Genomic DNA, 25,874 nt, shown 5'->3' with positions numbered 1-25,874 from the left:
GTGTATGGTTGTTGATGTGCTGTGGTCAGTAAGCCCAGTCGTTTCACGACCTTTGCCGAAATGAGGTTCTTTTGGCTTCCGTTGTTGACAATGAACTGTAGCGGGGAGCCCTTTACCCACATCTGGGAGTGGAAGAGATGCTCCTCCTCCTCTGGATCTTCAGGTTCCTCCTTCTAGATCTTCGTGGTGGCAACAGTGGCGTTGGGCTCCGCATCGATAATCTGCTTTCCTTTATCGTTCCCCTTATCGAGTTCTGACTCAGAGTCAGAACATGCATCTGATTCTGAAACCTTTAGCTCGGCTACCAGTGACTACTTGGCCCGACACTCACTTGTGTTGTGAGTGGAGCTATTATGGAACTCACACCACTTTCCGGTGTCCTTTTTCGGCTTCGCGGCGCTATTCTTTGCTTGCAGCTTTGGTAGGTTGTCTTGGGCCGCCCCGCCTTGGCTCTGTACTTTGTTCTGCGGTTTGGGGGCACCTTTCCCTTGTTTCGGATTCGCAAACCCAAAGTCTTGCTTCTTCTGTTTAAACTTTTGCTCGACCTTGACGGCATATCGGTATGCCGTGCCGAGCGAGGAGATGTTCAGGAATTCTATTTCTTCTTGGATGTACTTGTTCAGGCAGCCACTGTATTTTAGTACCAAATGCTGCTCTGTATCCTTGATACCAAACTTTGTGCGAAGGGTATGGAAAATATTGGTAAACTCTGGTACGTCTTGGTCCCTTCCCTACCGTAGCGTGGTCCACTTTATGTATTGATCCTCATAGCTTCCGATAGGGTAGTACTGCTCCTTGATGGCATCTTAGAATGAATCCCAAGTCGGTGCAACTGAAAATAGTGAGCCTGTACTTTCATCCTTCTGCTCGCAGTAGGTTTCCCACCAATCCTTGACGTGGGGAGCTGCTTTGAGAAGAGCGAAAATAATCTTTTCCCGACTGGAAAAATCATGAACAGAAAAATAACCCTCTAGCACATTTAACCATTTATCGACGGCATCTACGTCTATCTGACCCTCGAATATGGGGATTTCAAAATTAACTTGTACCTTAAATGGTGTGGCATTTCCAGAGTTGCTGTTGGAAGCCGATGCGTCGCCCCTGGGTAGCCGCTGAAGGATTTGGGCAAAGTTGTCATTCATCGCGTTCCTTTGTTGCTCGAGGGCTTCTTCGAGCAAGATTTTGATAGGATCTCCTGCCCCCTCGTCTTTCTTTTCATCCGCCATGGGAGGCCGTCGGGATTTGCGAGGCTGGTTTTGCAAAGGTTCGACCAGTTCAAGCCCTAACTCCTTATATCCTGACCTCATTGGGGACATGCAAAGAAAAATAGAGAAGAAAAGTAGACCGCTCTGATACCACTGATCCAGATTTAAACAGGAACGCAATAAAATACAGAGATAACCATAAAGACAGATATGCAGTGGAAATAATACCTCAATTCCTTACTGTAAAATACTGAAATATACTTACAAACAGAAATGGAAATAAACCAGCTAGCGCGATGGTAGCTTATCTATGAGAAGAGATGTGGTGGCTACATGCCTTTGAACTGTCTTACAATGAGGCTCAAAGGCCTATTTATTGTTGAGAAACAATGGAAAACCCTTCACATTCCAAAACCTAACTCTAGAAGATGAAACGCCAAATTGTGGGCCCCGTTTTTGGGTAAGTTGGTACATCAACTTCCCGGGGTCGCGAATTGGTCATACTATCTCCGTTTGATGTGCATGATAGCCCATTGGAAAGATCTCTCCGAGGACTACGACGGAAAAGATGAATTTCAGGCGGTAGATTTCCCAAGAAACGTCGTTTAGGGCCTCAAAACGGCTCCGGAAGTTTAGGACCCGAAAAACTGCTAAAAATAGTAAACTGTGCTATAATTAAGGAAACTGAAAAAAACTGTAAGAAGCACTAGAGGGGATCCAAGTGGAATTAGCGGGTGGCCACCAATATCCACCTGGATCATATATTTCTTAAATTCTCAAGATGAAGTATTTGAAAGGTTTCAAGAGTTTAAAGCAGAATTCGAGAATATGACAAAAAAGAAGATCAAGACCTTAAGATCAGATAATGAAGGTGAATATACATCTAAAGAACTTGTGGCATTTTGTAAAGGAGTTGAGATCGAGCAGGATCCATAATGGCCTAAAAATAAAATTCCCCAAATCTCATTGAAACTAGGACCAAGTCAAATTTCTTTCCACAAGGAATCGAACATTGCAAACTATGCCTCATTCTGAGTTTGTATGCTAAAGTTATGCCCATTAAATGTTGTGGTCAAACTTGGAAAAAAGGTACTAATTATTTATGCTCTAGATAAAAGTGGACCAGTTCCAAAACTGGTAGTCTATCCAAATTTAACAAATAGGGGCTAAAATTAGTGGAGCCCCTATTAAAAATAATGGCAATGCTATAGTTAGAAAAACCGCCAAATTTGGCAGCTCCCTCTAAATTTGGTGGATATTCGTTAGCCAAATAGCATGGGGCCACGTGGCTTGATCAAATGGTGTCATGTGGCACCCAACTAGTGGTTAGTTAGACTTAGCCAACCCACATATTGGCAGAGGTTATAACATTATTTTTAGTTCAACAGTTTATTAATGGTTTGAACCAATGTTTAAACAATTAAAGAGCTGGAGTGTCATGAATAGACACTGACATGCATAACAACTGCATATATAATCGACATGCATTTATAACAACCGCATTCAACAAAAACACCAAGGCCATGCATACACAACTTCAAAAATGACCATGACCATGAATACATAACACATTCCACCCATCCAGTCTAAGGGGTGAACCATGCTCTAATATAACTCTATAACACCCTCCTCCCACATTTACCAAAGTTAACCAATATGCTGGGGTAAACATGTGATGAGAGGATACTATGAGGTGATTCAACTCTCCGTATAGTTGAGGAAGAGGAACCGAAAAAACAAAACTATTATGACCTTCTGCACATGCTACAAAACCTTCAAGATCCAACCAACCTTTCCAAGTGACCAAACCCTAATACAACTTGAAATTTCACTGATATGGACCCTTCTACCATGACAAGCCATGCATGTGACTGATGCCTTCTAGTCACTCGAACAACAAGGCATGTCAGCGAATGTGGACTTTTTTAGCTAGTTCTGAGCTAGCAACCCCAAATTTCGTGCCACTTTTTCAGGGCTAGGATTCAGGCCACTACCTAGAACTTCATGAAACTTTCAGAAATGATAAATAACAATGGAATAATGCTAATAGTTCAATCATTGGTAAAAGTACTTGATCTGACCCCTACTAACCATGACATGAATTTCGTCAAACATGTCGCAAATATGCAATGTAGAGGTCATAACAACATATCTGAGCATAGGGGTCTCATACTTATCTAAGATTCATAAAGAAGCATTGATGCCTTATCATAATAGATGCATTATCATCTATTAGGTCATATATTCATTGTACACTCATTTTCTAACAAAGCATAATGAGAGCCATACATCAAATCTGTCATAGAACTTACTCATAACCAACGTATAACCAATAGAAATAACATGGATATAACAACCATAAGAATCACATATGAATTATTACATTTACACATAAAATACCAAGGATAAAGAGCTCTTCTTAATTAATGCATAAGCCAACCAGGTCTAGGACTTCCACGAACCACCCAACCATAGATTGGATGAACCAAATATTTCTTTCAAGCAATAAACCCCATGCCATATTCCAAGCATGAATGTGGTACTCACAACAAAACCAATCCAAGTTTCCTAAGGCTTTACCACAATCTCCTCTGGATCACTAGGCCGTAAACAAGCATGGATGCCACTAGATTTCTCAACCTATATCATGAGGAATTCGTCTACCTCCTAGTATTTAGGATTTATTACATATCCCATCATTCACAAGTTGAGGATTCATAGGCCTAATAGAGACTCCCACCTCCAAGATTTTCCACATATCTCATCTTTCACCTGTCAAGGATTTCTAGGCATGATCGAGGGAACACACCTCTAATATTTACTTTATATCCCTCCATTCAGTGGTCAAGGATTCCTAGGCCCACAGAGGTGCACAAAATCTAGCTTTCCCACAATCCCACTTTCCCTGGTCCTATTATTCTTAGGCCTTGTGTTCTTATTCAGAGACCACCTCACCCAGTTCCAAAAACCATCTGGAAATCTAGCTTAATCAAATAAAAGAGAAACCATCACACTATGGCTATCCAAAAATTAAAAGGAAAGGATGAAAATCACTGTCACACCTGGAAAAACCCATGCCAATGACAACAATAGAACCAAATATTCACATGCATGCCAAATATAATAAGGAAATCAAATGCAAATCGATCCCTGCAAGTAATCCTGCTGTAGTTGCTTGATCCTGCTATTCCTTGCTCAATCTTTGCTTCCCTTTGCCTTCATTGTCCTTCTTTTTCTTTCCTTGATCTAATGTTAGAGTGCTCCAAGAATACTCTAAGTGTCTAAGAGTGTGTGAGAGAGAATAGATAGAGCTCCAAAACTGAGCTAAAAAAATATACCAACTGATCCTCATAAGCATTTTTATTAATGAGGCCTCTATTTTCTTCATTTTCCATTATTTTCCTTCAATTTCCTCTTAATATTCATCCTGTGACCTTTCACCTTCCTTTTCTCCTAATTTTCTTTATTTTCATAAATAGAATGCCAATTAATGCCACCTTGCCTTCTCAAAGCCTTTTCCAATTTACTTTAGCCATAATAACTGAAATGAACACTCCCTATGATGTTTTCCCCAACATTCATCTTGGAATCTGTCCCATGACGTTGGTCTTATATTTTTCCTTTATTAACTTTATTATATGGAATTTTGACCAGGACTATTACAAACATATCTTCTATGCCACAATTCACTTAGGTTGATATTCATATGTACTAAAGCTTAAGGAGGAGGAGGAGTTAGAAGTCTATATAACCTCCCATCATGAATCCCAATAGTCCTTGCATTTTCTATGCTAGATCCCTTAGCCCAAAAAAATACTTTGCCATCAATGAATGTTATCCTATCTCCTTTATCTTCTAAACAACAAATAAAATAAAATAAAAATTTAAACCCGAAACATAGAGGATGTTGTTAAGATGAATATTCAGGCCAAATTCCAACTCTATGGAGGTAGATCTAATTCTTTTGACCGGATCACTATTTTTGTCTCTAAGGAACTTTGTGAGAAGAACTTCCTTTATATAGGGCATTGAGATTTCCATGTTCACTTGTCATATGCCTTGAGGCTCCATTATCAATTTCCCATGTGCTTTCATCTTCAAATGAACATGTAAGTGAAAATTAGAGACTTCCATCCCTGATTTCTTTATATAACTAAGAGATGAAGTTGGTGATGAATCCTTTGATGGATCCAAAGGGACTCCTTAAAGCCTCAATACATTCCTTCATGTACCTTTCCATTGAAATAGATACGAAAGATAGTTGTTGCAAGGATGTCTTCAATAAAAACTGTCAACAAAGTGTGATCTTAAAGCTTCCTTCCTTCACCTTAACTATGATACCATGTTGAGAAACCAAGTGTTAGATAGTTTAATTCTTGATTCCTAATTCTTGATAATTACTTGTGAATGCTATATATCTTCTTATTACTTTTATGTTCTCTTCATTAATCAATTATACAAATGTTCAAAGCATAAATATCATAAAGAGGCAAAGAACACCAAAAATTAGGCTCAAAGCCAAGGCAATACCCCACAAGGACAAAAACCCAACAATCCTTCTCTTATAGAATCAAATCAAAATGAGATATTCAAGACCCAAGAATAAGAGAAAAACAACCATAAAGATTCCAATTCAACCCTCCTCTAAGTCTCCTCCAAGTCTCCTCCAATCAAGTAAAAAACAACACTGGTCAAACCTTCTGAAATTTGATCAAATCACAAAACATTTCGGCCCTACAATAGAGGCTAAATTTCAGCCCTATAATGACCTCATAAAATCAAGATAAGAATTCACATGTGTGAGTAGAAATAGGGAAAAGAAACTTGTATTCTTTCTCTCCTTTGGATTCCTTTTCTCTCCTTTGAATTTGATTGTCTTTTTTTCTTGATTAGGCACAAAAATGATGATGTTGGGATTATGAATGAATGACCTTTCAAGAGGTTGAGTTGATTTGTATATATATCTTTCCAAGGGGGTCTAATAGGTGACACATAGGCCGACTTGACCAAAGAGGGTTGAATTGGTCTCTTTGTTGAATTTTGACTCAAAAATAAATTTCAAAATATTTTCTTCCAAAAATCCCAAATGATACTTGACTCAAATACATTTCTTTTTGACTCGTAATAAATTATTTTTGACTCTTTTGACTCTATAAGCAGTAAGAACATGCTTTGACCAAAAATAAAATAGTAATAATAATGAATATGATAAATATAATAATGACGAAGTTACATTACATTACAAAGAGTCACACTAGTTACAATTTCAATAGTGGAGAGTATATCTTTCAATATTCGAGAAATCAATTCTATGATTATTTTATAGATGGTATTACCATGTGAAATACATATGAACTATTTAGAGGAAATTGGGTTATTATATTTTAGGATCGAGGAAATAAAGGTCACATCGAAGTTTGCTAAGATTTGACAAAAGGTTTTATATTACTTTATTACCTTTGGAAAATCATCCATAAGAAAGTCAAAATAACCTAGATAAAATTTGACAAGAATCCCATTAGGACCTAGGTTTTTATCTTTCTAAATTTTTTGAAAGACCCTAAGTAGTTCATGTTTAGAAACTTCAACCATCAGTTGATCGATTCCTTCTTGATCAATGAAGTTAGGAAAGTGATTAACAATGTTTAGATTGACATATATGGGTGCTTGCGTGTCTACCTTGAATAGATTCTAAAGATGGAGGGTCCCTTCTACTACAATTTCCTTGAAGGGTGTGGCATTTATCCCATCTATTCTACCAATGGCCCAAATTGTTTTGATGTTATTCCTATTTTTTCAAATTGGTGGACAAAAATTGTAATTGCATTCGCTACTTGCAACCATAAGGCTCCAATTTTCAATATCCATTCTTTTTCTTTGTCAATGTGTTTCTTCCTCATGGCTTTCTTTAAGGACTTTACTTCATCCTTTTATTGGTATGATCTATGGCCCTACTATTCCTCATTGAGACAATGTTGAATCATAGATTCTAGTTCGAAAAGGCATTGTCTTCTCTCTTCCCTTTTTTGTTCCAAGATATTACAACATCCTTATGAGATTTGCAAGGAATTGGAGGGTATCAGATTCTTGTGAGGATGGGTCATAAGGTCTCCATCTCCCCTTGGTCACTTCCAAAAATAAGGGGTCCTCCAAATGTTGATTTTAATTTGAAGGGACTAGGGGGTTATCTAATCAAGGGGCTAGTTATAGAACTATGGGGCTATGGTTTGAGTCCCTTATTGATGGAACCGTTTTCCTACTCTATTATCTATATATATATATATATATATATATATATATATATATATATATATATATATATATATATATATATATATATATATATATATATAGATAGATAGATATATAGATATATATACACACTTTATTTCTAATGTAAATAACAAGGTTTGAGTCATATTAAAAATTACAAATTTTTTTTCTTTTTGATGAGTATTGAAGAAACCCATGGTTTATAAGAAGTTTCATTTGGTGAAGATTCGTGTGCCATTGGTATTTTCTCTTTTGTCCCTTACAATTAAGAGAAAGACAAGTAATTTATCATATAAAAAAATATTTTATATTAAAACTTGTTTTATATTATAGAATTTAAATAATTTAAATGTTGTGACTAAATATAAAAAATTATTTAAAATAAATTAAATTACATAGTTAGAGTATAAATGTAACAATATATAAATTTTTAGTAGGATCCACATAAAAGAGTCAACCCTTCAATAAAATCGTTAAAAAGGGGTGAAAAATTTAGTAGTTCAATTAAGATTTTATTCTTAATACTTTTTTTTTTATAATAAAAATCTACTATTATGTACTTTTTTCCCATGGAAAAAACTTAGCAATTTTATTTATAAAGACAAAATTACAATGGTAGATGTTGAGAGAGTATTCAAATTTTACCTTTATAGACTTCTATCCATGGTAAAAAACTATCACTTACAATTCGAAAGTCATTTTTCAAACAGTTTTATACCAGGATCTATGCCATTGTAGCAACATATATTTTTCTGATCAAAATTTTCAACAAAATATATAGCCCTCATTATACATCAGAAAAAAGTAATTGATCTCCCCAGAGGAACTTAGTCAATATATACATGAAGATACATTGATCACAAAGCTCTAAAGTAAGTAAAAGAGATTGAAAATGAAGAAGCATGAACATATTCAAAGGATTGACTAGCTTTTTGTTAATGATCTTCCAAATCCCATTTTCCATCCATTATTAAATAACCTGTTCACTTCATAGTTCATGTCCCTACAAACACATGAGCAATAAATGTGAGAGAGGAATAATATCAACAATAGAATGGCATAAGAAAGAGGTTGTAGTGTGACTTTTCACAAATTAAATTCTCCTTTCATCCATTGAATCACAACTAGAGAGTCTCCATAAATTTAGATTTGACAAATCACATTTTCCTAAGTGAGCATTAAGACTAGGTTTATTTCCATGAGTTCACGAAACTTATTTGTGTCACTACCCAATGTAGCCTTGAAATAGATGTTATGAGTCGGGGATATATGGATTTGTTTAAAATGCATTCTTCCTTAAATTGAAGAAATGTTAAAAGGATATTTATACTTTGGATAGAAATTTTTAATGGCATGGTATCCTTATCTTCAAAGAGCTTAGAAATTCAAGGAAACCATATTCTGTAAGCTAAGGTTAGAGAGGGATTTATATCTCTTTGTGGCTTTATTGATACATCAATTACTAAGGGATTATTCAATGAAGTTCCCCTTCCAAGTATAGATTAAAATCTCCAAGTGATCTATTTATTTCCAAAAATCAATAGTATAAGAATAGGTCATAATAAGGCGAGCGTTTCTTGCGAAGTCATCCTTCTAGAGACAACATTGACTCGTTCCCTTATAGCTTATTTTTTGAAATATTTCCATGTTAAGGATTTATTGTTTAAAAATAACCACATGAATCTTTTTTATTTGGATAGATATTTGAACTTCTAGATAAGCCTTGACCACCAAGGTTATGGGTTATCATTACCTTGAAGAGATAAGGATTTGTATCATGGTTTGGGGTCATAGTTACCTATAGGATTCAAAGACTATATGAGATAATAATATTGATCATTCATATTTATGAAAAAATATTCTTATCTTTTGAGTACAATATTTCCATATGTTTTTGTGCTCCTCTTAGAGTCTAATCTTTTTTAAGGAATGACATTGTTGTTGACTGTCCAAAGTTTTGATTCATCAAGTTACTTCTCTTAGAGTATAGTATCCTTAACTTTTTGAGTCTAGAACTAGTTGGTTTGGGAGCCTATGTGCATAATTGTTTCCTATTGTCATGTAATTTTTATCATAAACTTATATAAAGATGATCTATTCAAATATTTTCCTAAAATTTCTAGAAAAATGTCATTTCTATCTTTTTTTGTTAGGGGAATTATGTGGTTAATATTACTTTATGTTGTACCTAAACCCAACACTTATATATATATATATATATATATATATATATATATATATCAAATAAATCTATCTTAGCTCATGATTTATTATGCATCGAGAGGGATCAAATACCTCTAAGTATAAATCACCCCTCATTCTAAAAATGGTTTTCACCTCAAGAGATTGTTCCCTCTAGGAACATGACAAATATGGAATAAACATGCACAAAACAAGTTTCAATAAGTAAATACAACGTTGTGAGTTTTAGGTAGGTATAAACCAATACATCCATATTTTTATTTGTAGAATAAAGGAAAATGTAAATAAGGTTTCTCAATCAATTTTAGGAAGTGATGCAAGAGAATATTTCAAAGTCAAAATCAGTGGTTAACTTCTGAAGCATATTAGAAATTTATGGGAGGAAGTCAACTTCCTCAATGCCTTGAAATATTGTAATTTTGATTTGATTTGATTTGATTTTTATTTTGTTCAGTTGTTATAGTTCTACAAATATTTCGAGTGTGTTTTGAGAAGAGAATATTTTTCCACTTAATGTAAAGAATATGTCTATTTTAAGTAGAAAGTTGGAGGGGTTAGACAATAGAGGGTGAATTTGAAATTTGTTTGGAGTTTCCCTAAGTATAGAGGATACCAACATATCTATTTTTAGTGAGATGTTTTAGGTATAAATAAACCCCATTTGCATGAAAACACACAAGTGGGAGTGGTGTAACATGCACCCTTACCACACACAACCCATAATAAGGATAGAAGGAGGAAGTTACTATGATTGAACCAACCTCTAATGTCTAGTTATGAAAATGGAGCCATAAATTTTTTGATCTTTTCAACTTCATCAAAACCCAAAGTAACAATCACCATTGATTTCGTCTCATCAAGATCTTTCCAATGATATAAATTTTACCTCAATTTGAATCTCAAATAAAAAGATATGGCTATTTAATATCTTGGCCACTAATCCTTGCCATGTCATCCAGTATTGCCATGTGGCTTCCAACATCATGGCCATGTCATCTTAAGCAGGTCCATGATATTCATCCCGCCCCATGGTTGCCACCATGGCTACAACACATATTCCTAGATAAGGCCCTATTGTGCTACTCAACAACACCCCCCCGCCCCCATTTATTAGTTTAATGCTTGATATTCTATTAATAAATGGGGACCTTTTATAAAAAACCCTCCAAGAAAAGTTTAGCACTTAGGCATTTTTTTAACTTTTAGGAATAAATCAGGATATCGATTCCAAAGCCTCTAAGACTACCAATTCCCGCCTTTTCACATACCACTGGACCAAGTATGTTGAAGAGTTAATTAACAAATGAAATCCATGAATTGCGATAAAATGAATCACGGCTTTTAACTTAGACATCATTAGACTTTTCATTAAAAATCTAATATTTAAGGAATTTCCTATAGATAAAGCGCTTATCGCAAATTGCATATCGACATACACAAGGGATGCAACTCGCAAAATATGTCATAGCATGCGAGATGCAATATTGCGATAGAACGAGTCAACATTATTGGATAGCATCAATTTTCTTAAAAAATCCAATCTTATAAACTGCGCGAGCTTCCGAAATGCGATAAAGCCCGGACCTGATAAATAAAATGTTATAAATTGTAAGTTAAGTCCGCCACATAGTGAAAAGCACTTTATGAAGTAATTACTCCTTTAGGAAAACTGCACTCCAAACAAGATACCCTGCTTATCTTACATCCCGCATAATTCTAAAGAACCTTGAGAAAGCACACAATCAAATATACAATAATGCTATTTGCAATATTGCATCGCACTTGCAAAATTGACATTCTCGCAGTTAGAACTCACCACCTTAAAAGCTTTTCCTTCCTATTTGTGATGCGGTAATTTAATGAGTAATAAAAGCAATGATAAGGAATCTTAGTGGCTATTTAATGAGTTTAACGGAATTTATGTTAAAGAGCGGTTATCCTCACTTTCATTCTCGTGCATGTTTATCTAATAACTTTCGTTTTTCAACATTTCAGGAAAAATCTACAGAGAACATCGTTGGAAACAATGGTGAAGAAGGGGAAGGGAACTGCATCTGAGAAATAAAAAATGGTGCATATTTTCTCTGATACCACATGCAACAAAGATGGAGGAACTTCGAAATGGGAGGCCATGTATAACTTGTTAGAAGAAGAGCAGCCCAGGCCACTGGTAACAAAGGCCATGGCGAATGCTCATGAGTCATCTGATGCCTCTTATTTCGAAACAACATGTTCGTTCTTGCACTGCATAGTTGCAATACAAAAATAATCCCATACACAGACATGGTTAAATGGGTAATTGACGAGGTAGACATCACAGATAGACCCTTCAAGAATCATGGGCAAAAGGTCATGGGATCGTTCTTAGTGGACAACCTACGAATAATGTACCAGTTACCAGATTTGCAAAAGCTCTACAACAAACAGTTCCTTGAGCAATTTGATAAAAAAAATGAGGACCCATCAGCCATCACGCAGACTTGGAAATCAAGCGAAGGCAAGCTCAAACAGGATGAAACTGGTATGTACTCAACGACATCCATTTCTCCCCCTCATAGTTTTGCAACAACAATGATATGTAGGTTATTCAGGAGACTCGATAGCACCAAGTTTTCCATGGAATGGCTCCTGTTAATAGATGCAACAACGAATGCAACAATAATAACTGGGCTCAAATTTTATCAGATAATTTGGCGAAGGCCATTATATAATATAGAAGGAAAAGAAGTCCCTCTTCAAGGTTTCTTCCCCCTTTTTTCATGAGTGCTTTTGTTATGGATATAATATGGTTTTTCTCTCAATTTCCCAATATGGGATGGAAGTGGACTATACAGAACCGACTTCCCATCCATATATACCATAATATTTTTTGGGAAACTAAATTCCAACCCCATTTTTATAAAATTTGTCTAGGGGTTATACTACCCATTCATAGAGAAGTTTATGATAGAACCACCCCTAGGTTTTCTAAAGAGGCCAAAGTAGATATCTTGCCAGTAGCTAGATGGTTTGGAGAAGAAACATTCACCTACATTAGAGTTTTTGGGAGCATTTCTTCACCACATGTCCTCCCATATTATGTCCTTGACAAACTAATGGCCAGAGAAATAGCCTACCAGATAGTAGGGGAAGGTGGAATGAGCAGAGGACTGAAAGAGAAAAAGAAGGCCATTTGGCCTACATTCCCATTACAATGTGGTGCTTTTGCACTACATGATTATGGAAATTCATTAAAAGAAGCAGAGATTATTAAGTCTATGAAATTAGCTACTGTTCCAGGAAGGAAATACGACCCGAATGGAACTGTTAAAGAATTTACTGCTACAATAAAAGTAAAATAGTTCAGACACGAAGAGGATGCCCTTGATGACCTCTTCCTACAGGCAGAAACATTTTCACAAGTTTTGCATATGGAATCACTACTTTTGATCCCGGAAGATGTTAAGACTTTCCATGTGTACATGAAAAAGAGATTATTAAAGGTCCCATTGGACCTACTGCAGATTGAACCAATAAGGGAGCCAACTCCCAGCATAGGCTTGGAGGGAAGCTCCAAAGAAAACGATGAACAAGAAACCCAGAGAGATATACGAATGAGTCAGAGCACTCAGAGTGGAAATCTCAAAATGGGGGAGGAAACACCAATAAATGATCTAAAAAAGACATAGCTCAAAGTATAGAGGAGATGACCGAGCAGGCCAAAGCAAAGAAACAAGCAGAAGTTACTTCTACTTCAACTCAGTTAGGTAAAGCTCCAGTCATTGACCTTGAAAAAGAATGGGAATAGTTCAACAAAAAGCTCCACACAGATATAAACCCTTAGCAAACATCTGGAAATCAAACTCCCAAGCAAACCCGACATAAGTTGAATCCAAAAATAATAGAGGAAAGAGCTACAGGCACTCATGACGTTGAGATCATTCCTACTACTCCTACTTCATAAATTATTTTAAGAATTGAAGAAAATCCTCCTCTAGATGTGTTCTGTAGCCCTACCCACAAAGCTGTAGTCAAGAGACAAAGGAAGAAAAGAAAACTGAATGATGTAGCTGTTACGACTTTGGAAGATGAACCAATGGACATTGTATGGAAGGACTCGCCTATCGACCCATCTGAGAATCTCACAAAGTTGTCACAATTTGCGGGAGCCTATGCCACAACAACTATTGACAAGGCGACAAAGGTCCAAATGCTACTCAAGGAAAAGGAACAAAGAATTTTGTTGCCATAATAGAAACTAGACCAAGAAAAATCTAATCAGCAAGTAGAATTACAAGTAGCCCAAATCCAAAAGGAATTCGAATAGATGAGAATACAACATCAATCCATCTTGGTAGAAAAGGATCTGTAGATACAAGACATGATAGATAAACTTAGAGACAATCTACAAATCGATGAATTCATCAAGGAAGCACTCAGCCTCAATTCCCTACTAATGCAGAAAAAGGAAATATTTTTCCAGAAAATCTCGTAGATAAATCCTTATTGCAATACCAGTGATAAATTAACAAACCAAGTTATTTATGTGAGGCTTGATTTTGACGAAATCCAGAAAATGGTTTTTGAGTTTATTACCTAGAAAGAATCAGAGGATGGAAGGAAGGATGACTTGCCAAAGCTGGAAGAGTCTCATAGAGATATTCTTTTCACATATTGGGATTCTCAGTTGAAACAGGTGGAAAGGGTAGTAACGATAGAAATGACAGAAGCAAACAACATAATAGAAGCCATTAACGAAAATATTCATGGCACCAATCTGGTCAAGGAATGTGTACCAAGGTTTCTTCCTAATGCCAAACAGCTAGAAAAGCAGTGGAAATAGACAACGCAAGAAAAGGAGGTAATCAAATAGTTAAACATGATGAATTGGGAGGCATACCGGCAATTTTTAATGAAATGACATAGCCAATGGATGACTCTGAGATGTTTAACAACATCTCGACAAAATAGGTGCTAACACTAACATATGCCATATTTTCTAGGCAGTTAAAACATGTGATCAACCAACTGCCTCAGCTCAAGCCCATGACTGATATTTGCAACCTTAGAGATCAAGTTCAAAGGAGTTATTAATTAATTTATTTTTCTTTTGGTTTTATTTTTGCATATTCCTAGGAAGTTTGTTTGAAACCTCCTCAACTATTTTTGTAATAATCTATTTTAAGACATATAGTTTAGTATTTAAACCCTTCTCATGCATTTAGAGAGGGGTCCAGAAATTTGATCAAAAACACTTTTCAAAACATTTCAATTCTGTACTTTTGAGGAGGTTTTGATAAAATGAATGGAACATGATCTATTTTCTTTAGATATCTAGCATGCTCTACTCAAATGCACTTTTATACTGCTAGAATGTGTTGGATTGATTGAAATTGGGTCAATATTGCAGAAGCACATGAGCATGACTTATCATATATGGTACTTTTATCTTATGATCATGTTTTATTTATGTATCAAGCAATACTTATTTTTCAATTGTTTTATGTTTGAAAGTTAGAATTATTGTTTTAGCATTATTGCACTTCTATATGATCTTAGCTCTGATTCCATTATGAATACATGAACAATTTTATATATGATATATTTTTCTCAATCGTTTTGTATAACTATTTATCCAAAATGATTATTGTTAAATAATTTAATTTCTTGTTGTAATTAAATGATATTTATTACTAATTTCTAGTAGACATCTTTGTAGATCGCATATCATATTTGATTCCCAGGTATACTTATAGTTAAATGATGTTAAATTAGGATATATGCATATGTTTAGAAGTTAGATTACATTACACTGAGCTTAATCGTTTCTTGTTACATCACATATCATCCCGCCATCACTATCAAGTATTTTATGGGAAACTAGTCCCATTATCCTCAGTTAGAGCCACTATACCAAACAGAAAAGGAGTTGCTTTCAAGGTCTGGATTGGGTGGTTTTCCCCCATGTTGTCGCAATGACTTTCGAGGCTTTAATAGGCCCACAAGACTAGCATGCCACAGATCATGTTATAGTTTTATAACTGGCATATGGGGTTTTTCCATTATGGAAAGCCCTTTCCATGCTTGTTACCACCTATCTTGGTTCCTACCCTTTTTAAACAGGGTGAATCCATCTTCCTTCCAAATCTCTAGGTTTTGGGACAAAAATTCTTTGTCATGAACTAAAAAAAATCCCTCCAATCCTGGGATGGACTTCCCAACCATTTTTTTGAAGTGTGCGCACACACACACACACACATAATGTAACCAAAACAAAAAATGGGTCTCTACCCTTGTTGAATGATTGGCGACTCTCTTGCAATAAGGAGATCAAAGGCTCACTATGAGTGAGGCTCACCATGCAACATAACCATGGGATTAAAATATTGGGCATTCCTTTTTCACCTCCACTTAAAAACTCTGGGGTCTAGGACACAAGAAAAAACCCCTTCCTAGTTATAATATGGAAAAGTTCTATTAGAAACCAAGACAATATTGAGGGGGGGGGGGGGGTGAATCAATATTGTGTAAATTTTAAAACTTTATTTCACTTAGTAAAGAATACTAGGACACCAATAAACACTTCAACAATGATTCATATGAGCTTCACAAGAATAAGCACAAGTACAAATAACACAGAGATTCTTCCATTTTTTCTTCAATTACTTTCACAAAGGCAAGCTTCAAATTGTTAAGGAATTTAGACTTCTGTGATCCATAACATTGTTTAGATAATCTTCGGCAAAATCACATAACCAATCTTTTGTCGACGCGTTTCAAACCAACCAGTGTGGTTCATCGTCAGGACAAGTTGAAGAACTAATCTGGCTTAGCGAGATTAAATAGAGTGTGCAGAGACTCCAACAACTATAATGCTAACGGCTAAAATTGTTGTTACAATGTTCTTGTCTACAAGCAAAAGGAAGCTACTACTCCCTAATTTATCAACAACTATTAAAAGTAGTTACAAAATTTAGTTTATCGACTACTATTAAAAGGATACACAACCCCTAACTGTTTACTAGTCAGTACTAAAAGGAGCTACAACCCCTGATTTGTAAGATGCCACTTTATTTGACTTCCTTGATTCACATTTCATTCCACTTTCAAATTAAAATGATGAAGGTCACTCTCTTTCATAAAACAAATAAATTCTCACCTCAATCACTCCCCCAAATACCATAAAATCACCTTTAGCAATCCTTGATCATTGATCAATCCACCATATACACTAAGAACATCAATTTCATCTACCTTTGAAAAACATCGTTAACCCTCTCCTTCTTGCAAATTCGATTATGATTTTATAGAATTTGAATTGATATTGTTAGTTTTTGAACTTTTAGTTAAGTGCAACTATTTTCCACACATAAATTCATGTTTTTTCTCATTTACTAATTATTCCATGTCTTCTAAATGTGGCCTTGAAGTATTCAAGCTCTAATCTCTTGTCTCTGTAAGAAAATCTGAGTTAAATTGCCCAAATTTGCAATTCTACAATTTTGCAGATTTTAGCGGGACTTTTATAAATTTGGCACACCACAAATTTGGAAAATTTTCCAAATATATAGTTAATTATAATATTTTCTGTCAAATTTAGCAAATTCCACTTAGCTATGAATAAATTGTTCAATGACTTTAGAAAACTTCCAGATATTGCATACTCTGCCAAAAAATTTGCCAATTTTTGTTGTTCTTCACTAATTGATGGAGTGCCTTCCTGTTAGCACTTCCACCAATATAACCAAGAGCTATGACCAAGTCCAAAAAAGTTCAGGGGGCTAATGAAGGTTGGAGGTCGGTCCAAGTCGGAGGTCAATGTTTTTAAGCACTTTCTCTGTTGTGTGTTGGTAGTTTTCCTTTAACTAGTTTGGAGGCTCGACTAGCCCAGAGGCTCCACTGACCCACTTTTTTATTTTTCCCTAAAATGATTAGTTTAAAAAGGCTTTGTAAAACATGACCCTAAGCTTAACTTTCGAGGTTTTTCCACATCATCCTACTAAGGCCATCCTTACATCATCTGTGCCACATGTCACTAGAATTTGTCCTACTTTGCCAACTAAAAAGTCCAAATCCACATGCCACATGTCCTCACTACGTACTGCCATGTCACTTGTTCTTACCTCATGCTGATGTTATTTTCCATGATGGCTCCACCCATGCATCCATGTAATCTCTATGGGCTAATCAAAATGTGCCATTTGTTATTCTCTATTTGGTCCACGCTGTCAACTCGTATGGTGAAAGAGGTGTCCCGGACCTTGGTTTTTCATTAAATTTATTTATAAAATTATAAGGAACAGAACATAAATTACATTTTTTGGGGGTTGGGGGTTGGGGAATTTTCTTTGTGTGCACTTCGACTTGCTCTAGAAGGCCTAACCTTTGATTAGGCTAAATTCATGACTAGGTCCCACATGATCGAGGGTAGGGGTTCAGAGCATTTATTATGTTTTTTCATCCTAACTCTCATTCACCACCCTCACTCCTAACTAGGTCATAGGCCCGAGCCAGAAAATTGTCCTCTTTGACTCTTTTAACCCTTTTAATTATTGAAATTTGACATGCAATAACTTTTGATCCATGGATCCTTTTTCAGAGTTCAATATACTATTGGAAAGCTCTTTAGAGCTCTATCCATCTGAATAGTTTCCAAAAGAACTTGAGATGATCTACTATACTTAAAATGGATCCAAATTATCTATTTATTTACCAATATACTTGCAACCATCTTTTCCATCAATGACAACTTATTTCTAGCATTCTCCCCCTTTGGCATTGATGGCAACACCAAAAACACAATCATAAAAGAAAAGTGTACTTATTATTTCTCTTACTTATATTTCTTTGAGCATGACTCCTCCTTTCAGTGTACTTATCCCTTTTGATGTACTTCTCCCCCTTTGAAAATAATAGAAAATAAATTATTGTGCACCCCTTGTCAATAATCTCCCCCTATCTGGCTGATCCTATGGACCTAGCATCTTCCTTATGATATGTTGCGTGCTTGTTGGCTTCCTTTCTTCCTCTTAAGGAAGATCTAGTGGAGGGAGTTAAGAGGAAATACTCCCAATATTTTCCTTAAGTACTCAAATTGATCTCTTGAGAGAGGTTTGGTGAATATATCAACTACGTGCTCTTTTGTGGGTCCATACTCCAACTTGATAATCTTATTTGCAACTTGTTCTTTGAGGAAGTGGTACTTCATTGGAATATGCTTTGTCTTTGAATAGAATCCATGATTCTTGGACATGATGATTACACTTCTATTATCATAGATGATGGGGATACATTGATCATATATCAAATGTACATCTTGTAAAGTTTGCTACATCCACATTAGAGAAATTTTGAGGTAAAAAATGAGCCTCAAAACAAAAATGTACAACAAAAATCAACTTCATAAGAACCAATAGGATTCATAATGATGATGTCAACCATGGGGGATGATTCACCATTTTTGGAGTAAATTTTTTTTATTCTTTCAACTCATATTTTCAACTTATCTCTTTACAATTTTACTCAAATATTGAGTGGTAGCACTCATTGGATGTAGAATTTAATTTTTCATCTAATGAGTACCCATGTTGCATATTTTCGATGTACCCTACTACATGAAAAATGTGAAATACATAAAAAAAAAACATGATTGCAATCACAGTTTTTCATGTATTTCACATTTTTTGTGTAGTAGGGTCCATCGAAAGTATGCAACGAGTTCTCTTGCTTGAAATTTGAGTAAAATCATAGGGAGATAAGTTTAAAATACAACTTGAAATAGTAATTTTTTCTTTTTTTCCCTCTAAAGCTTGATGGGGTAATCTAATCTTATTTTATTATTTCCACTATTAATTTATAATATTCCTTAGGAGGCTCATTTTAGACCTCAAAATTTCTCTAATGTAAAGGTTGAGTGCAACAAGAAGCTATTGCTATATATTATTCTTCAGCAGTACAGAGAGAAGTTGAATCTTGCTTCTTGCTTAACGATGAAACAATACATGAACCAAGAAACAAAACACCACCACTAGTGCTTTTACAATCATCTACATCACCTTCCCAATTAGTTTCAGTAGAACAATTTAGTGAAAAATATTTACCTCTGGGGTACCAAAGCCCATAGTCCATTGTGGCTCTAAGATATATGAGAATACTCTTTGCTAATAGAAGATGACTATATCTAGGGACTGCTTGAAACGTTCCAATAATACCAAATACATGCATGATTTCTAGTCTCGAGGCTGTCAAATATAGGAGTTTGTCAATAATATATTTGTATAAAGTTTGATCTACCTACGGTGATTCATCAGTCTTGTTGAGCTTTCAAATTGTAACCATTAGAGTGCTTACCAAAGATCATTTTTTGATGCCAAATTTCTTCAAAACTTCCTTGAGATACTTTCTTTTGGAGATCAAAATTCCTTTGGAAGATTGTGCAATCTTCAAACTAGGGAAATAAGAAATTTCTCCAAGCATAACATCTCAAACTCGACCTTCATATCAATTGCAAACTAACAAGTTAGAGAATTTGAATCATTGGAAAAAATAATATCATCAACATAGATAACCACCACTAACAATTTTCCATCATTAGATTTCACATACAAGTTACTATCAATTGTACCTCTTTTAAAACCATGCTTGAGTAAATAGTTATCCAACTTGGAAAACCAAGCCTGTTGTTGGCATTGATGATGTAGTTGTTGGTTCAGTCACTGGTTGTAGTGATTGATGGTTGGCATTGATGTCAACCTGTTTTCTTGTTGATGTTTGGATGATTATTGTGTTGTAGGTGGATTGAGTGTATGTGTGAGTGGTAAAAACTTGCTAGAAGTTTTGCTTGTGACATATTTTCTTATGTTTAGATGTTATGATTGTGCCATTGGTGTTTTGGCAATTGTGTATGTGATGGAAGAGTTGTGGAATGAGTAGATGATTACCTTGTTATTGTTTTGTGTGTGGTCCAGGTCATCACTTGATATTGGCATTATAGGTATTGGTATACCATGGTATCTATCCATGGTATTTGCATTATAGGTATTGGTATTACCATGGTATATGTCCATGGTATTGGCTTAGAGATTACCATGGTACAGGGGTTCGTGGTATTGGCATAACCATGGTATTACTCGTGGTATTGACTTGGAGGTTATGATGGTAAAAGTGTTCGTGGTATTGGAATAAATATGGTATTTACCTGTGGTATTGACTTAGATATTACCATGGTACATGTGTCCGTGCTATTGGGATGAACATGGTATTTTCCTGTGGTTTTCACTTTTAGAGATTATTCAGGATATTGAATAACTATGGTATTTACCTGTTGTATTGACTTAGATATTACCATGGTACATGGGTCCGTGGTATTGGGATGAACATGGTATTTTCCTGTGGTTTTCACTTTTAGAGATTATTTAGGATATTTTGGAAAATACTTGTGTGAGAATATTGAGTTGAGTGATTGATGGAGTGAGTCAGCGATTGATGGGGTATCAGTGTGAGAGTGTTTTACAATGTTTTATCTATCACATTGCATATTTGTAGAGATGTGGAGTTGTATGCTTCATTAGAATTTAGTTTCAGATCAGAGTAGCAGTTGAGTTTCTCATGTTGAGCAAGTTTGAGAGCCCACTTTGAAAATTCATGAAACATGGTTCGCGTAGAGGTGTTGAGGGAGTTGAGGCTCATAGTAGACAATTTGTAGAGAAGGTGGAGGACTTCTAGCTATCAAATCAGAATGACAAGAAAATTTCTTGAAAGTCTAGCTGTATTGGGAGAGGCTTGTTGGTCATGGTGGCTTCCAGCAAATAGGCATTCCTAGAGTCATGAGAGAAGAGTACCTCTATAGGGTGTTGCTATCAGAACTTTCTTAGTAGTCGAGTCTTCCAGCTATTGGGTGGTATCTCCTCGATCTAAAACTTTGTTCAACATAATAATGATTTGAGCAGTAACAACAATGAGTGGTTTTTTTTCCTTGGAGAGGGTTTTAGACCAGTACACATGTGTCATCTTAAGTGCATGCTTTTGATATTATTCATGGTGCTTTTACTTATTAATTTTATGTCTAGTTTATATTTTTAAATGATGGGTTAATGATTTTTTATTTCTTTAGTAAAAAGAGTTAAAAAATTAAATAATCGTTGGCACTATTGATTGAACCGCCCTGCCCCCCCATTAGTAGTGAGCACATTTACAACAATTGGTATAAGAGAAAGGTTCTCCTGGTGCATCTTGATCACATGAGATAAGATCATGGGCCATGACAAAGAAAAAGAGGAAAGAATCTAAGAAGAAGAAGGGCTGTAAAAAAATCAAGAATGCTATAAAATTAGAATAGCCTCTCCTCCTGGTAAAAGGTATGGAAGACAATATTTTTAGTCATGGACAATTTCCTTGCCTATTTAGTGATGATGATTTTGGGATCATTGAAGAAGTTAATGATCAATGCTTTGAATTTGATTCCTCAAGAAGTGAGGAAGGTGTTTTTCGAGTGCAGGAATCTGAGGATGATGATTTTAAAATATTATTAACCTTTGAGGCTGAAAACATAGCTCAAGTAAGGCTAATTGAGAAACTGACTTTAGAGAATGGAGATTTGAAGAAATTTCTATAGATTCTTGAGGAGAAATAATTTTCTTTTAAGGAAGAAAATTCAGATTTGAAAAATTAGTTAGAGAAGGCAAGAAAAATTGAAGAGGAACTTGGTAATCAGCTAAAGGAATAGATTAACAATTGCAGAAAAATTGTAGCAAAGCTATAAGAGAGAAGAGACAAGGTGGCTACTGATGAAAAACCAAAAGCATAAATTTCCAGCAATAATCAAGCCATCTACCATAAAAATCATGAGGAAGATAATAGAACGAGAATAATTATGAAAAATATTAAGTGTTTTTTCTATAAAAAATTTGGGCACATTTCATTCAATTGTAGAAACAAAATGATAAATCATTTCAAGCAAAACAAGCAAACAAACAAGAAGGATTCTCATTTAGTCATTCAAGGAAGAGCGGTCCCATCAGTTTCCAGGTATAAAAATTCATTTTATGGCTATTGTTACAAGTGTAATGATTTCAGACATAAATCTATTAATTGTAGGGTTTATGGCTTAAAGAGTAGAAAAAGGCAGACCAATAAAATTCTTTAGCCATTTCCTATATTTCTTGGGCATAGTAGATGCCATATTTGTGATAACTTAGGCCATAGAGTGTTAGGTCCCTATAATACTAGTGTAGCCACTTATTTTTATTGTTAGTGTAGCCCCCTTATTGTTATTATTGTTTCCATGTAGTCCCCATATTTTTATTATTGTGCCCCATATAAACCCACTATTGTTATTGTCATGCTCTTACATTATTATTGTTATGTAGGCTCTGATTATATCGTGACCCCTTAGACTCCTATATATAGAAAGTTGTTTTTTTCATTTGAATCATTGAAGAATTGTTTATTTATATAATGTAAAGGAGGTTTCCCCCTCAAACATGATAATTTTTAAGTCTTTGATCTATCTATTTGTGAGTTGGTTGCATAACATTTTGTATCAGAGCTTTGGATTCTAGGGTTTCGCTGCTTCAAACAAGTCATCATGGAATTTTCGCTATAACATTTTTTATATGAATCTTCAAAATCTGAAATTGTAACCACGTCGATTTGAAATACTGTTGAATTTTGGGTATGAATTTCATATCTTTTCTCCTTATAGTTTCAGACATATGATCCAAGGAAGTAGGGTTTTTCCAGGCTCTAGAATTCCATCTCAAATAGGTGACCAATGGAAAATCGTCATAAATTTCTCTCTAAGTATCAAATTTTAATTTCATAAAATATGAAAGAGGGAGGGAGGAATTTAGTTTTTTTGGTATCATTTTCAAGGCCAAAGGTCAAAATAGTGACACATGGTACTCTGTACAAGTTCGCTCTACTAAAATAGTCAATAATCATGTCATCGTGGGAGAATGGGCATAACTCTTTCTTGAATAATCCAATATTGGTATGGGTTGTTGGGTTGGAAATAATACTTAGAGGGATACTACAAGATGGAATTTCAGATATTTGAGATTCACAGTTGTAGAGATAGAACAACAACAATATCTAGCTGCTGAAAATTAAGAAAAAGGTGTGTATTTTTTTTAAATTTTGCATGTATCTTGTTTGAAAAATCAGTTTGAGGTTATTCAATGAGCATAGTGAAGCATAAATATCATTATTTGATTCCAAATAACTCAAAGCAAGAAAAGGAAATGCTTGGTAAGAAACCAGAAAGATCTACTATGAAACATGAAGAAGAGGAAGAAATGCAAGATGATATATGAAAATTAGAAGACCAAGTGCAACAAATTTATCTCTCATGAAGAATAACCAAAAATGAAATGGAAGATAAGATGGATGGTTTGAAGAATGGTTTAAAATAAGACATGGAAGGTTTTAAGGATGGCATGAAAGTTAATATGGATGGTATAGAAGAAAAAATGAAAGGAAACATGGAAGATTTGAAGAATGGTTTAAAAGAAGACATGGAAGGTTTCACAAAGTTACTACAAGAAATGCTTCCTAATGGCGAAAAGAGGTTATATGAAACTCACGATGAGAAAAAATAATTTTTAATCATGATTTCATAGACTCTACCATTGGATTGAAGACCCACAATATTCATAAGATCGATATGAGTAATTTTGATGTCAAGGATCTGGTAACATGGATACTAGAGATCGAGCAATATTTTGATATCCATAATGTGCAACACACACAAAATTTATGCATCACAACTTTATATTTAGAACCCAGTCAGTTTGTATGGTATCGATGGCTTTTTTCTCATAAACCACTTGTCACTTGTTCAAATTTTATGGAGGATATGATAGCACATTATGAGGATAGAAAGAGAAATACCTTATTTAGCCAATTGATAAATCTCAAAAAAAGGGGTTCAATGGCGGAGCACATTGAGGACATCGAAAAATTGAATATAAGGGTAAATGATATCCCAGAGGAGAAGAGGATTAATGTATTCATAAGGACATTAAAGGATAACATCCAACATGAGCTTTGACTTTGGGAACCTGATTCATTGGACAAGGCATTGAGGTTGGCAAGAAAAATTCAAAGCAAAATTATGGCAACAAGGAAGCCTGCCTATTAGGTCCCTATACTACTAGTGTAACCCCTTATTTTTATTATTACAACCCCCTTATTATATTGTTGTGCCCATGTAGTCCCCATATTGTTATTATTGTGCCCCATAGAATCCCACTATTGTAATTATTGTGCCCTTACATTATTATTGTTATGTCGGCTCTGATTATATTATGACCCCTTAGACTCCTATATATAGAAAGGAGGTCTTGTCATTTGTATCATCAATGAATTGTTCATTAGTGTAATGTAAAGGAGGTTGCCCCCTTAAAGAGGCTTATTTATAAGGTATTGATATATCTTTTTTATCTTTTTGTGAGCTGGTTTCATAACATTTGGTATCAGAGTTCTGGATTCTAGGGTTTCTCTACTCCAAACAGGTCATCATGGAGTTTTCAGTATAATGTTTTCTATGCGATGTTTCAGAAGCTAAAACAAAAACCCATTTGATACAAGATCTGACTAAACCTTAGATCTGAATTACAGATCTTGTCTCGCTATATGTTCTGAGATACAATATGAGGAATGTAGGGTTTTTGCAAGCTCTAAAATTCCATCTCAAATAGGTCATCGTGACATTTTCGCTATAATTTGTTTTCTACAAAGTTTTAGATTCTGAAATTAACATCCATTTGAGCCACAATCTTGATGACGCTTGAGCCCAAATTTCAGATTTGTCTTCGCTATATTTGTGGATATACGGTCCAAGACATTTAAGGTTTCGGTAGGCCCTAGAATTACATTCCAAATAGGTGACCTTGGGAAAGTCATCATAACTTTCCTTCTGAGAATCAGATTGAAGTTTCATAAGAATTCATAGAAAGAGGACAACCTGTAGATATCTGTGTATCAGTTTCAGGTCCAAAGGTTGAAACAGTGACATGTGGCACTTTGTACAAGTTCGCTTTTCTGAAATGGTATATAATCAGGTCATCTTGGGAGATTGTGCATAGATCTTTCTTAGAGAATCCAATTTCGATCAAACTAGTGGCATTGGAAAGAGGAGGGATACCACAGGTAGTAATTTCAGAACTAAAAAATCCGAAATTACAGAGTTATAGTCATTTCAAGATCAAGCTCCTA

The sequence above is a fragment of the Pinus tabuliformis genome, chromosome X, assembly GCF_031772625.1.
Source record: "Pinus tabuliformis cultivar Carrire ecotype Pingquan chromosome X, CPIR1, whole genome shotgun sequence".
Classification (NCBI taxonomy): Eukaryota; Viridiplantae; Streptophyta; class Pinopsida; order Pinales; family Pinaceae; genus Pinus; species Pinus tabuliformis.
Note: the sequence above shows the minus strand (reverse complement) of the source record.